A 15,713-nucleotide genomic window follows, 5' to 3' on the forward strand; every position below is an offset into this window, starting at 1 on the left:
TCTAGGAACGACATTTTATCGTTTGAGATTTCATAGGGGAACTTCAATAAGGGGTTATAATTATTTGCCAGACAAAAAATATCTTCAATTTATTTTAAACGATCATTAAGAATTGAAAGATGACAGACACGAATGAATCAAAAGAGTAATTGTATTGCCACAACATAGTTAATAGCTCGACACAAATATCCAATCGAGTTTTTTTTTTGGGGGGGGGGATTATTTTTTTAGGATTGAATTCGTTGAGATCAAGCATGTTAAGGAAAGATTGCTTTTCAAAGATAAGGATGTTGTTTAATTTATTTAATTGTACATTTATTCAGAACTGTTAACTTACCATATGTATGTAGTGTAGAAACCGCGAAATTCAAAAATACAAACTCGTAGAACATGTTTGAATCAAATGCAGGTAGTCTAACGTCCATTTTTCACTATACCTACAAATAGATAGATATAAAACATTACAATAGTCCATATGTAGAAATGCGTTTGCGCCAATTGTTTGAAAAAAAAACAATATTTCATTTGCGCCACGGTGTTGTATTACATTTGCGCAAACATAAATACTGCCTTTGTGCCAATTTACAGGTAAGATATAACGAAAACGTTTTAATATAACAGTCGAGGCAAATAGGAAATTGCATAATATTATGAAATATCCTAATCAAACACATTATTATGAAATTCAATAATATTAGTTATTCGAATAATTTTGTTGCTATATTATGAGATTTCGTAATTCATAAAATTATGGAAATCCATAATATAAGAAGAAATTTTGATTTTCAATTAATTTTTTTGTTCGTTTTTTGGACCCCTTGACTATTTTTGGGAAATTCTTCGGAGAAAAAAGTTATTTCTGAGTGGCGTTTATATCAGGGCGTTAGGAACAACAGTCAGATTTTCTACGAAACGCCTAAAATTCTCCCGAATCCCCGCTATATAAATTATTTCGAATATTTGACAATGGGAGGTAATCCATATCGACTAAATGGGCAAATTGCGGTTATTGCTCTTTGATAATTATATTTTTATCTTATGTTGATGATGTGAATTTTTAAAATGTCTTTATTACTTTGCAGTGATTTACATCTGTTTACATCTGTTTACTTTAATTACTTTTATTCATCTTAAATCATATAGTTAGGCTACACCAATTAAATTCCTTGTTCGACAGACCAGTCCCCATAATATTTTTGTCTAAACAAATTTTTTTTTTTTTTAATATTCCCGCTTCCAGCATCTGGAAATGTAAATGGGTGTATTTCCCGCGCCTGTTTTTTTGTAAACATTTAAGAAATGACTTTAATATGTTTTCTGTCTATTCGAAATAACATAAAAAATGTGGTGCACACTGAATAACCCGCGTAGCGGGTTATTTAAAAGTGTGCACCACATTTTTTATGTTATTTCGAATGGACAGAAAACATATTAAAGTCATTTCTTAAAATTTAATTCTAAAAAGAAGTAAATCATGATAAAAACGTTGATAACGTCTCGGTCGCATGACAAAATTATGTCTATGAGCTGATAGACAAAACACTTTCAGCCAATCAGAAGACGTGTTACATCCAAAATTAAATTATTACTAAATTAATTAGCGATCGTCAGAGCGTTTTAATCGACGTCAAATCGCGATCCTTTAAACTGTCTCGAGCATAAACACATATTTTTTATCAAAGTCACGACGAAGAAACACACAACCCACATACATGTATAACACAAAAAACTAAAAAGTATACACATTAACGAACACAATAAATCCCTAAAACCTTGGGTGAACTCAGGTGTTCGGGAAGGATAAACAACTCCTGCTTCTTGCAAGACACCCGCCTTGTTTCTAATTATAAGTCAGGTCTTGTGAATGAGGAAAGACATCTATGAAAGTTCAATGAAAATCATTTAAGACAGTTAAAATAATTATTGAATTATTCAGTTCGATATCTGATGTTCTTAGAAAGTAACAGTAATACAAGAAGCCATAAATATGATGCAATTAAAAGTGGGCATTACATGTTGGTGAACAGAAAAAAACACATCAGCAGTTGATATATTAAAGAAATGCCAAAGTTCAAGTTGTAAATCAAATTTCATACCATCTTGATCAATATTGTATGAACCTATGATTTTATTTTAAAAAAAATATATATATAATTGGTCGCCTTTACTTTTGAAGCTTCTCTTCAAAAATTTTTAATTTTTTTTTTTTATTTTCAAATCGCTCGCTCGCACTAATTTCTGGAGTGGAATAATCCGTAGAACAAGAAATTAAATTGCTGTGGCCTTAAAGACGTTAAAAATTAAACGTAGTCATTTTGAACAATAAAACATTGATAAAATAATAAATACATTTGGTGATAATGGTGTAATTTTTTCAAATAAAATAACTACAATTAACATATGAATTTAACAGTTAAAAGTATATTTTTTTATCAATTTTGTATATGCAGATATTTACTTTATTTATTGCGTGTATAAGACACTCTGATAACAACAAAATAACGATAAAAATGGTTTCAAGTTAAATTATAAATGACATTGCCTTTTCCCTATTTTGTTGGGGTAATACATAACCTTTTGTTAAATGAATCATTGATTAAACTAGGATTCACACATTTTGAGGAGATTCAAACTAGTTTTCAATCAACAAATAAAGTTGTAGACATTTTTCTTGTACATGGAAGAATCCTAAAATATAGCTTTGATTTATCGATAAACTCCAGATTTAGCATTATGTCTTTTTTTTCAAACTGAGCCCTATCCGATATCAAATGATTTCCTAAATAGTATGCAGTTGTCAAATAAATGGTCATAATGGAACGTTAAGAATTAAGACACATACAAAATGCAGGGTATTCGTAAACGAATAATTATTTTCTGAACGTACACTATCTAAATAAAAATCTAATCAGATTAAGTAGACACACTTCTGTATAATATCATTCCGAGTGATAAGTTTATCCGACCAGCCTACAGTTATAACATCACAGTTGTTTGAGTTATTACAAAGAGATGTCTCACTATGCCTGTGATCTTGATTTAAAGGGGAATTAGTTAATATTTTTATCGTTATGAAAGTGTTCATTATACAAAATATAAATATTTAACTTAACAAATGACAAGAAGGGATACTGTGCAACGATTAAACAAATTAACACCGTATAAAATCGATATATTAAATTATTTCATATATAATGTAAAATGTATTCAGAAAAAAGTTAATCTCTTAATGAAATTTATTTTAAAATTGTTACTGATAATCGTATTTTCACAAAGTCTTAAGATTGTTAACCACAGTGTGTTTACGCACACCGGTCTATTCACTTGCATCAAACTTTTAAAAAGTTTTAATGTCCTTATGAATGTTATAAATTGAAACTAATTCTGATCTGGTCTCCAAGATTATTTTTTTACGAAAGCATTATCATGATTAATCATTTAAAACTGATTTTAACAATAATCAAAACACTAGAGGTTTCTTGATTTGTACGATTTATTCATATCAATTATTTATTACTTATATCCAACAAACAGGCATGATGAAAGGGAATGTGTAAATAGCAAAACCAGAAACCAAGAAACCAGAAATCAGAAACCAGAAACAAGTAACAAAATATAAAAAGTATATCATGTGAATATTATTTTTTTTCAATAACTAATTATAATTGACATGATATAATTACACATTTATAACTGATAAGGACTGTTCTTTATGCACCTGCTGTAGCTGAAAACCTTATCAGATGAACAAAACTTAATCACATACAAAAAAGTGTCAGTTCAGTGTTAGACTGCATACATTAATTATAACTTGTTAATACACAGATTTTTAATTGTGTTGGAAGGTAAACATTGATTATAGATGTTTTAATATTGTTTTACATTCTACCTGTAAACATGTCTTTCAATGTTATTTAATCATTTAAATAAATAGTGTTCAGATGGCCACAAGGAAATAGAATAAAAAACAATCATCAGTTACACTGTTCATAGTTTCTATGTAAAAATGTATAAAATAGACTTCAACTGTTTATAAAATGACTATAATTCAAGCATGTAGATATTGGACATGTTAGATTCTGGTTTAATTGCTGTTCCCCCTAATATTTTGGTTAATACTGAATGAAGTTAAAAAGTAAAAGGGTGTCATATCAGTATTAAATTTCACAAAAATGACAAAAAATATTGAGGAGATGATTCAAATGTCAATATAACCATTAGGGTTTAGCGAAAAACCGAAAGAAATAAGGGGTGTAAAGAGAATTTTCTGTCCATCGAATAATGAATCTTTCTTCAAAATACACTGTGTGTTAATATGGTAATGGACAAATTCCCGCCTGAGTAATAGTTTAAGCTGGCCAAGTTCGTTGACATAATAATAAACTATGTCAAATGGAGGAACCCTTTACTATAGTAAACACATTATTAAAACATCTATAAACAATGTAAACCTTTCAACACAATTAAAAATCTGTAACAAGTTATGTATATGCAGTCTAGCTAACACTGAACTGACACTTTTTTGTAGATAATTAAGTTTTATTACAATTGATTAAGTTTTTCTGCTACAGCAGGTGCATAAAGATCAGAGTCCTTATATATCAGTTATACATGTGAATTTATATCAGGTCAATTATAATTAGTTATTAGGAGCATATTCAATATTAAATATTTTTAATTTCTTGTTTCTTGTTTCTGGTTTCTGGTTTCTGGTTTCTGATTTCTGATTTCTGGTTTCTTAGTTTCTGGTTTTGCTATTTACACATTCCCCATGATGAAACATCATTGATCCTGTATGTGTTCCAACAATGTTACAAAAGAGTGTGCGTTCAATAAGCATGATAAGTGATAAAACCTTTGAAGGACAAAATTAATGTACCTGTCGGATATTTTTATTATAGAACAAGTTATCGTTGTGATGCATCGTTCTTTCATCACATTTAAATAAAGAAGTTATTGAAAACATCTTCGTTAAACCTGGTTTTACAGCTAGGCTTAAACCCCCCCCCCCCCCCCCCCCCCCCCCTTGTATGGCAGTCGCATACAATTCCATTATATTGACAACGATGTGTGAACAAAACAAACAGACACAATAGGTAAAAATGTCAAAAATTGGGGAACAGCAGTCAACATTGTGTAATAATCTTGATCACTATAAAAACAAACCAATATATGATAAAGAAATACAAAAAGGCATATAGACAAAGCACATAAGCAAAAATGAAAGACAAGAATACTAAAATTGACCATAACACAATGACGGGATGTATAAGTACAGAGCCACGTCATATGTAACAAAGAAACACAAAAAGACATATAGACAAATAACATTAGCAAAAACATGAAAAAGGAAAGACAAGAATACAAAAATTTACCATAGCACAAAACACAATAACAGAACGTTCCATCTCTTTTGAAATTCGTCTGCGATATCCCTCAAATCATTTGGGTCAGTTGGTTATGAAATCACCTCATCTGTATATTCTTCAACTATTGCTCGGCAAACCTCGGGTAAAAATTTGCTTAAAGTATTCCGAGCAACTCTTAAGTCATACTGCTAGGTAGAATACTTTTCACCAGTAGCTTATTGTCTTAATGTGATGGTAAATTTGAAACCAGGCGACAAGGCTCTTCTATATAGAGTATCTGTCTTCTTGATTCTTGGTTTAACTCTTTCAAATATAATGCATTGAACATCTCTGGTGGCATTCTCAGAAAATTAAAGAAGGAAGGATCATCCTCAAATCGTTACTCGTTCATCAACTGACCATAATGACCACACTGGAGCCTCCTTTCGGAGGATAACTAAGATCAACCCCAACAGGCCTAAAAGTCTAAAGTTTCTTTTTATTCTTCTTTTTCGCTTTCTCAATAACAATATCATGGCCAGGTCGTTAAGATTGTGTTTCTGTGTTAATGATTGTAGAAGAATAACTACATTTACATGGTCTTTTATTTTCATGGTTCAAATGAAGTTGATGTTTCAAACAAAACCTGGAAAGCTTTTTTTATATTTTATCTGACAATGACAATGAGCATGACTAGAACTCGAAATGGTCGTGGTATGAACGTATAGTCATGTCGTAAGAAGAGCGTGATGAGGACGGCATGGGCGTGCTAGAATCGTACTATGGTCTTGAACAGGGTGATATAAACGTGGTAAAGTCGTAGTAGAAGCGTTGTTTGGTCGTAGGGAGAATGTGATTGTCGTAGTAAGGTCGTAGTAACGTCGCTGTGAGATCGTAGCGCAGTCTCTCCGACTAGAATCGCGCTTTTGCTACGATGGTACAGCAACCTGTACGATCTTACCACGACCTTACTGCGCTCTCACTACGCTTCTACAACGACCTGATTTCTCCACGACCGCACCACGATTGGGTTGAACATATTCAAAGTTGTTCCACGCTCATCATGATTATGAAAACCTTACCACGACCGTCGACATTTGAATTTATTTTTCAGAGATCGAAGTACGATCTGGTCTAGTGTGACGGGGGTTTATCATATTTTACTATATATATATATATAAGTGATAACAAATATTTGCCACTGGACGTTTGTTTAATTTCAATCACTTGTATAGTCAGAATAATGTTTAGGGTAATTATGAACTCCCTACAAGAGACCCAATGACCAAGAAGTTAACAACTATACGTCACCGTTGGCCTTCAATAATGAGCCCACACCGTTTAGTAAGCTACAAAAGGCCCCCAGATGACAAATGTAAAACAATTCTAACGAGAAAGAAAACGGCCCGATTCATGTACAAAACAAGGACCAAAAAATACATATTATTACAACTACAAACGACTACCACTGAAATACATGCTCTGAGTATACTGCATGAGACGGGTTTAAACTAGTTTTCTGGAGCCAAACCTTCCTCCTAACCTGAAACAGTGATGAAACAATACAGCATAATAACAAACTATAAATGTACCTGAAAAAGGGCTTAAATCATTAGATATGAAATTTAGTTGATAAGGGCTTTGATCGTTAGATCATTACAAAACAGAAAAAAAAACATCTTAACAAAACACAGACCGGACGTGGCAGGATATTTATATATACCTACAACAACAAGAAAGTCACTAAGAACAGATATGAGAGAACTCGCAGTTACTGACAGTTTATTCAAAAACCAATAACAACTAATAAAAAAACATGTTTCTAAGACTAAAATATCAATCAGTACACATCCAACATCTAATCTATTTAGTGTAAAGGTGTCATTAACAGTCAGAAAAAAATCATGAATTCGTGAAATGCTGAGATACAGTGAATGTGCATAATGATATAACAATTATATTTATAGATTGGTTTTATTTTAGCGGTAACAAAATCACCAATATTCAAACAACACAGCTGTCTTTTAATACGCCTATGCCAGACCCAAAGACCTCTAAATTTCTATTGGCACTATTATTCAAATGGTTTCTGTTAGATTGTCACAAACTGACCTCGTTACAAGAATAATAAATGTCGGTGTATCGCAATATTTATTAATATGGTAATACAAGTTTCAAGAAAGAGTTTGTCAATAGAAATGGATGTTTAAATATCAAAATCTAATTTCATTGAATTTTTAAAGTTTCATGTTTTTTATATGAATTCTTCAGTAGTTTTAACATTAAAAAGATTTGTACAAAAAAAGTGCCAGACAAGTATACGACAGTGAAAATGCAATCACACGACACCGAATAACGAAAAAATGTATGGCGAGATTAATGCATGAGTGTCTACATTATACTAATGTTTATTTATTAATAACTCAAAAATCCAAATGGACAAAAACATGATTGACAATGTGACAACTATCCACCAAAGTTTAAATCACGTGGATGAAAGCAATTATAGGTAACCGTAGGCAGGGTTTATATCCCTCCTTTATCTCTAATATCAAAAACAGAGTTTCTATTGTTCCGGCTAAAAATCTATGAAAATGCACTGATATGCCTGGACTGGGAATAGGATAACAGGGTTGGTGTAACCCCTCTTCCTTTTTTATTCTGTTTTTCTTTGAAATAAAAATAATGAATGTTTTTTCTCTGTTAGATATTATCGTAAACACAATCTTACTTTTGAGACAGGGTTACTTGTGCCTACCATTTTTCTCTTATTTCCTACATGTATGTGTTAAAAATCACAGAAATTTTAAATGAAAAATCGTTCAAAATCATTTCACGACTTATTTGAACCAAACTTCAAGGAAAAGATAAATTCAGGAACCTCTTTGGGAATCAGATATTTCCATTGAAGCAATAAGTTAGTGGCCTGATTCGTAACCTTGCAGGAAACGGACTCGTAGACCAACAAAAAGGAGAGTGGTTCCCCCCCCCCCCTTAATTCTTTTAGAATAAAACAAATCTGGATAAGCTGTATACTTTGCAGTAAATTAATTTGCGTTTTGATTTGCTTTAATGATAGAATGGAAACAATTTGCAGTTGTTTTCCTCCAATACTAATAGTGACTTTAATTCAAAAATGTATTTGCTGCATATCAATATCTAGATGTTTGTATGCTTCTTTTGATCTCATTTGAAAAACAGTTTATTTTGACGGAATCGGTGTGTTTCATGGATTAACCAGTAGAGTATGGCCGGAATAACAGCATATAAGCAGAGTAAAGCTATCCATCCGTATGGCCAGAAGAATAGACATTTTTGCTATTTTCCGGCCAACCGGAAGAAAAGCCACTGCCTAACAAAAAAGACACTAAGTATAGATCTGAGAGTACTCGCAGTTACTGACCAGCTAGTTGAAAGCCAATGACAACTTATAATAAAGCATGTAAACATCCTAAGATTATAATATCAGTACATATCCAACATGCAATGGATTTAGTAAAAGCCGTCATTAAAGTCAGAGAAAAACCGTGTGCCATGCAAAAAAATAGGTATCGACAGAAAATTTTAGTGATAGCATTGGAAACATATAGATAACTCGAATGTCCTAGATTTTATTGTTTACAAAAGGTCTTAAACAGCCTGAAAAAATACAAACAAACGTCGTGCTGAGTTACTTTAGTCGAGCGCATCCGAGAATGTGTACTTAAATTGGTCCATTTTTTGTTCTTGTTACCAACTAATATTTTTATTTAAAAACTTGTTTTAGAGAAATTATTTCTTGCAAAAGCCATGCAAACAAATGTATCAAATCGAAAGAAAAGTAAAATAAAAAGGAAATCAGAAAAACATTTACACAGCTGATACGAACCAACACATTCGTTAAAATAAAAGAATTCGGGTTTGTAAAGTAGGAGTGAAACACAACAGATTTCTTTCCTAAATTGTTAAAAAAATTTAATTTGTAGTAACCCCTGGGGAAGGACGAGTGAAATGAATTGAGTGCTAGGGGTGATCCGCTGGAATCAGACTCTTTCCGATGCTATATATTTATATAATACATGATATGGGTGCACAGTTCAGGGGCAATATACCACAAGGTCAGATGCGGATCTGTAAAAAGGGGAGGAACCCCGACAAGACGACGTTCGGAGATAAACTCAGAAAAACAGTAAACAGTCTGTATAATTATAAATGTAGCTAAAAAGGATGAGCTGGGGCACCCTGCCCCTCCCTCTCCCATAATCCGCCTTTGAAGGTTAATATTAACACACAAGTATTAAAAACTAGAAATCAAGTTTTCACATGTATAAAGATACATGTCAGAAATCGTTAATTGATCAGATATTTGTAAAATTGCATTACCAACTCAAATTATATTTTAGTATTATATATTGATATGGCATTATATCAGAAGCGGATTCATGCGGGGACGTAGCGGGCGTGCATCTCCCCACCTAAAATTTGCAAAGCATGGGTTGTCTTCAGCTTAATAAAAGACATTTCGATAATTATAACTTAAGAAAATGTTCGCATCGCTCCGCTCGGCGAAAGTTTAAGTTTGTGCCCCCCTCCCCCTCACCTAAGATCCTGGATCCACCAGTCTTATCTGCCTTTTGTAAAATAAACCACATGCGAATACATTCTAAATATTAGAAAAAAATATGATACTGCTGCGATAGCCTCGAGGGGAGGGGGGGGGGGGGGGGGGGGGAGGGCACTTCAATATTTTTTTGGTAGGGGTGAGCAGCTGAGACATCAAGTACCCCACCCTTTTCATATATTTGTTTGTCAAAAATATATACCTTGTCATATATCAATTAAAAAAAAAAAAAACCTATAGATATATTTGGATATTTTTCATCTTCTAGTACATTAGTATAGAGATTTTTTTTTGGTCCCGCTCATCATCAAGTTAATGTTAAGAAGCAACGCAATTGTACACACCTTGCTTTTCAGTTTCCTCTATTTGACCCTTGTATATCTTTCATTTTGAAAAAAATTCAATTTCAATAGACAATAAAATTTGTTTGGTAAGATAAATGTGGTAACACTCCCAGAGAGTTACACTTTCACAGGGTTTTATATTATATAACGAAAAACTGATAAAAAGTTACATTGCTCTTGACACTATGAAATTTCTTTTAATAATTGTTATCATGTTTCATTCATACAAACCTTTGAATGTTAATTAGGTGCACATGTCAAAATGGTCGGATTTATAGCATCTAGCTATATTATAACTACCATCAGTGGAAATACCACATTGGAATAAATAGAGATTAGTGGATTGACAAATAACTGATGCATTTACGACTCTGGTTTTACCGCACCGAAATTAAATACTGACAACTGATTAGTTTCAAATACTTATGATATAATCAAGCAACCTATTGATATATTTAATCTGATTTTCTCACCCTTTTCATATATCATGGAGCATGAAATAGTGACCTATTCCAGCGGCTCATCCCTAACACTCATTACATAGTAAGTGCTCCCCCCCTCCCCACCCTAATCCTCTTTAAAACTTTAAAACACAGTGTCATTCCTAGTAAAATCTTCCAATCCCTAAAGTACAAACGAATTAAATAAACAACACAAAATTACTAGAAGACACGTTTTTTTTTAATATATTATTCAGTTAATTTTACACATATTTAATTTTTCTCTCTCGAAAATCAATCAGCTAAAAATTCATTTTTCAAGAAGTAGAAGAGATAATAAAATAAAAGTAACGTAGTTGGTGTCTCTTGATCATGACAAGTTGTTTATGAACAAAATAAGTGTGTATGTTATATACTAGTACTTTTTTACGATTCACAAAACTAAGGCGGTTGTAAATTCTTAATGAAAATAAACCGAAATATTAAAGTTTGTAATAAAACACCTGTGACTTGTAAAACTTTCTAACTACAAAGAAAGCATATGCCAAGTCAATCTTGGAAGCAGAATTTCTAGTAGAATCAATAGCAAACATCGGTCGAAACGTCATAGCTGGGTAATGAATATTCATATTTTAGTAGATTAACAAAACATGCAGCCATAGAAAGACAATAAAAACCGATACAATCTACAATATACATGTTGTATAAGAGATACAATATAGGATAGCCTGGGATAAATGCTTATATTGTTGTTTCAAATTTTGAACAGATTGTGATCAACCTTTGAGTTGGAAAATGAGTTCCAGTTCCAGTTCGAATTAAGTTTGAGTTCAAGTTTGTATTCGAGTTTGGGTTCGAGTTTAAAGTTTAAGTTATATTTTGAGTTCGAGAAAAGGTCCGAGTAATAGTTCGAGTGAGAAATCGAGTTACAAGACGAAGTAGAGTTCGAGTTAAAAATATTGTCAGACAGTAACGAGATATATAGGTTTTGTTGAAACATGACTAGAATGAATACTAGTATATAAAAAGATGAAGTTGAATAACAAACAGAGAAATCGTCAATATTAACATGATTATGAAAAAAAAAGAAAAGAAAAATTATTCTAGAGGAAACGGGAAATACATACATATTAAACTTAATCGTTAGTCACTAAATAAGTCTAATTTATAGTGTGTTGGTGGTGGTGTTTGGGTCTTGTTTCTCTATTTTTAACTTCTTTGCCGAAATTCTCTATTCTGAATACATTACCACATCAGCATTCTCTTTTCTTTTGAACTGTTTTCCTCTATACTTTTTAAAATTTTCGCCTTTTACTTTACTCTCTATTGTTTGCCCTGATATTCTGTAAACCCTATCCAGACTCTTTGATATGTATTCACGTAAGCATTATTTCATTTTTAGTTGGACTTGAGACTTGAAAACAATGTAATGACTGCAGAAGAAAATGTTGTTTTTTTTTCGTCGTAATAATTATTAAACAACGTCAAATAGTATAGTAGCGACATTTGGTAACGAAAATAAATATAGTATTAAAAACAATTTAAATTAATATTATATTAATTTTGAAAGAGTTTCCATGAATATCAAAATTAGAAATGCAAGTAGGCTACAATTGCTATTACAGTTTCATATAAACGCCTCGTTTTGACGAAGGAAATGACTTGTTATAGTTTTTTCCAGATTTTATATAGCTTGACATATGATATAGACTAGACTACATTCACTTCATTTTAACTTTGATGGATAGTTGTCTCATTGACAATCATACCATATCTCCTTATTCTTTTATAGGACTCTTATTGAAGACCATTTCCTAAAGATACTTGATAGGTTTTTTGTTTGCTTTTTGTCGTTGGATTGACTTCTTTTTCATATAATTCATGTTTTGCAAATCTTCTTGTATTCATAACCTGAATTCTTCAGATTTAAGACCTCAAAGATCAATGTTTGCCACTTTGTGATTGATTGATAGATTTGTATTGGATAAGGCCACATTCAGCACTATTGACTATATCTTGGTGGCCGGGTTGTTGTCTCCAATATTGTATTAATGGAATAAACACGTGTTATTTACTCTGTAACGCCGACATAATCTCATGCGAAAAAAAAACCCTTTCTATTGAGGGGCTTCCGTTGATTGTTCGGGATATATAAAAGAGGGACAAAAGATACCAGAGGGACAGTCAAACTCATAGATCGAAAACAAACTGACAATGCGCAGCAAGGAAAACAGTCAGAATAAGTTAAATCAGATGTCTTGTACAGAATGCACTTGCATGTACTCGATCGTAGTTATTACTCTTTGACTGATCGGAGATGGGCCGGCCGGTGGCGAACCCCTCACTGGTTGGGGACGAACCACGGAAGCAACCGATTTTACCTCATGAACCTGTTGAATCCTAAAAGTTCACCGGACAACAGTTACCGATAAATCACCAATAAATTTGAATGATATATACTCAAATCCGAACGGATGCTTACAACTTTCAAGTGTTTACTAGAACCAAGCCTAATTACCAACTGTGAACTGTGAATCGTGGAAATGCATGCATTTTGAATGTTCTAAAACAACTTTAAGTTTACATTGTATTAATCTTCAATTGTTTAAACCTATATGCATAATTCTAATAGTATGGCAAATTTATATAACCGAATATGAAAAAAGCACAAATCTACAACGATTGTATCTAATATGTTACTTATACTATCATAACGTTGACTGATTGATGACTGACCGATGACTGATCGCTAATTCTGTTTTACTAAGTACTAAAGGTTGCCACGGTTCTAAGCGTATAGACCATTTTCAACTACTCATGTAGGTGGCTATTGCAGAGCAGCAGGTCCATTCCTGTAAAACTCTTATGTATACTCTTTTTAAATAGCAGTTTTTTTGTTCCCCGAAACGCCTGATTTTCTCTAGACAAATTGTATTAAGGGAGTAAACACATTTTATTAACTCTGTAATACCGAAACTCGGTCAACTCCGCTTTACAACATAAATAGTTACTATTCTTCCGGTCAGCCGGAAAAATAGACAAAGCATAGAATAAAACAGACTAAATAAAAAAAATGACGTAGATATGATTTTATCATTTCTCTTTTATATAAAAACAAAAAATGTCAGCAGATTTGATAATTTCGTGTAGAATTCAATTTTGTTTGAAATGATGCTTATGAAATACGTTCCCACCGTACTAAGTTCAATGTATATTTCTCAAATAGCTGTATACTTCGTTGGAACACGCCGTTTAAGGAGTAAAAAGCTTTATTATACTAAATACTAGAAAAAAACCGCGTCTTGAGAACTAATTGAAATGTCCAGTTAGTAGCTTCTATCTCTGTGCTACACAGGTGCTCCTATAGAACGGAGGAAATAACTCAGAGAAGAAGACGACAACCAAAACACTGATGATTAAAACATTTCTCAGTGGTGCTAGTTCGTAGTATTTTTTATCTTCGAAAGGTGCGAGTCAAGTTCTGTCTCTGTGTGATACGGGTGCTCAAAGGACGGAGGAAATAACTGAGAGAAGACCATGATTTAAAACATGTCTTCAATGATGCGAGTGTGTTGTATTTTTTTTTTTTTTTTTTTCGAGTGGTGCGAGTTTTGTCTCTCTGACATGGGTCCTCCGAGAAAGGAGGAATTTAAGCACAGAAGAAGAAAACAATTTAATGAATAAAAACACATTTCTTCCGAGTTTGAGTGGTGCGAGTATGTGATGCAACTTGTAATAATTAGTAAGAGTGTTTGAGTATAGCGAGTTGGCCGTTGGCCGAGTTGTCATAAATTTAAAACAAATTGAATACAGAAACATATCCGCCTGCTTACAATACGTAGACGGTAAGGAACCAGCTACGGAACTTTATTTGGGGTTGAATTAATTAAGCTACGCTAATTAGATAATAATCTATATTGTCATATAAACAAATCAAAAGAAATTACTATATGAAGTTATAAAGTACATTACATACACTAACTATTTATTGTTATATAATACTTCAGACGATTGTCGGCTCGGAGACAAACCGGCTAAAAACATTTGTTAACAAATGTAATAGTTTACATGCAGATAATTATCATATTCCCCATTTCCATTCTCAATTTTATCAGGAACAGACCGAAACTTAATCACTAGACCAATGTGTTGTAGAAGCTGTTCATTTTAATGACATATAAGTAAATAAACATTAAAATGAGGGGGACAACAAAGCTAACAATGCACTATTTATGTGATTCAAGAGCTACACGATCTTCCAAAGGTAATTATGTGTCTATGTGAAACAAGTGTTACACGAGCTTCTGAATGTAATACGTACATGTTTGCTTTATTTATCATTATGCATGTTATACTTCGGTATTCAGATATGTAAATATTCGGGGAAATCGTATGCTCTAAAAATAATCAAAAAGGAACGAAACCCCGGAAAGATTTTCAGAGGAAAGATTAGTTTCGTTGCCAAATTGTTTAAGGTCTGTTTGAAGAAGATTTTGATAATTCATGTACATGATAAGAGTGCACATCAGAATTCAGATGAAATTTGGGAAAAGGTTAATATTTACATTATATTCCTGGTATACGGAAATGACCCTATATATATGTAGGACTCTGAACCGCGATGGTACTCCGAACTGCGATGGTCACGCTGAAGTGCGATGGTTTGACGCTGAAGTACGTTTTTGATCACGCTGAAGTGCGATGGTGGCATTGTGACGCTATCTTGTTGATAGCTACGCCGAAGTGCGATGGTGGTTACGCTGAGGTGCGATGGATTACCTAACCTTTATTGTTAATGTGTCCCATGTCGACGAAAAGGTAAATTTGTTTGCTAGAAGCAGCGTTTCGTGTTTATTAAGTAAATTATCGAGAACAGTAACCTGTTTAATTAAAAACAGTCATAACTAGATTTGTAATTGCGAGCAAGAACGGATGGCACCCTTCTCCCCATTGCCACGGTAACGGCAGCAATTTTGAAAAT

Source organism: Mytilus californianus, unplaced genomic scaffold, assembly GCF_021869535.1.
Source record: "Mytilus californianus isolate M0D057914Y unplaced genomic scaffold, xbMytCali1.0.p SCAF_10, whole genome shotgun sequence".
NCBI classification, from domain to species: domain Eukaryota; kingdom Metazoa; phylum Mollusca; class Bivalvia; order Mytilida; family Mytilidae; genus Mytilus; species Mytilus californianus.